Here is a 1,241-nt window from a genome sequence, read left to right as displayed (position 1 = left end):
GGTTAACGGATTCGCCGCTTCATTTTTTTCTGATTTGCAAATAAAAATAAAAACCCAGAATCAACTGCAAAATGCTCATATTGTGCCCTGAACAGTTGAAAACAGTCCTTTTCATCCTAGTTGTTACAGTTATTCCATCTTTCAATGCAATGGTATCATTAAAAGTTCAAAATTCATTGTTTAAATTTTGAACCAGCCTGGTGTGTTGACTTCATGGCTCCTATCGTACCATTTTGGGCAATAATAGGATGCCTAGGCCTGTTTTTTTTTTAATTTTTTTTTCCGCCTGCCTGCTCCATTATTTTTCTAGAAAAATCCGTTAACCAAGAAATTAAATTATCTTCAAATTTCTATTTGTACACATTTCAAAGTGCAAAGTAGCTAACCTTTGGGCCACACCAATTTAATTTGTTGGTTCTCGGATTTTTTCAGAAAAAATATGAAGCGACAGGGCGAAAAAAAATAAAAACAGGTCTAGGCATCCTATTATAGGCTTAAGTGCTACGAAATGAGCCATGAAGTCAACACAAAAGGCTGGGTTAAAATTTAAACATTGAATTTTGAACATTTAATCAAACCACTGCAATGATAGATGGGAAAACTGTAACAACTAGGAAGAAAAGGACTATCCTCAACTGTTGGGGGCAAAACATGAGCATTTTTCAGTTGATTCAGAACCAGAATCATATATTTTTTTTTTTGCAAATCAGAAAAAAACGAAGAGGCGAATCCGAGAACCAACAAATTAAATTGGTGCCTTGACAAAGGAACTCTCAGGTACTTCTGATACCATAGCATGAAAAAAAGGGTTACTTTTGTGAGTAGAAGACTGGGAAAACCTGTATGTCTTACCTGGTACCTGGTTCAAAATCTTTGCCAGGTCATCCTTGGCCAGCTGATAAGTCGTAACTGCCTTGTCATAAGACATTGCTAAACTGACATCTGTAGTAACAAAGGGAAAAATGAAGATTGTTAAGGGTATTTTCACTTGCCCAGTTAATGATGTCATTAGGGAAGAATGTATAAATGAATATTGCTGATATTGATGGATAATATTGTGCAATGTAAAATTAGGTTTTACGATTACAATAATTCATTATACCCTACACACTTGTGACCAAATTCAATCATAACTTACGCATATCTTCAGCCTTCCTCCTGCTATAGTGGAGCAGTGCATCTGTCAGTAGGTCACTCCGGTGACTTGGCGTCATCTCCTTGCTGATGGGTTTGAACTTTCG

This window comes from Branchiostoma belcheri, unplaced genomic scaffold (genome assembly GCF_001625305.1).
Source record: "Branchiostoma belcheri isolate BF01 breed outbred unplaced genomic scaffold, Haploidv18h27 scaffold299, whole genome shotgun sequence".
Lineage (NCBI taxonomy): Eukaryota > Metazoa > Chordata > Leptocardii > Amphioxiformes > Branchiostomatidae > Branchiostoma > Branchiostoma belcheri.
The sequence above is the reverse complement of the archived record's forward strand: the minus strand, read 5'-3'. Positions refer to the sequence as shown.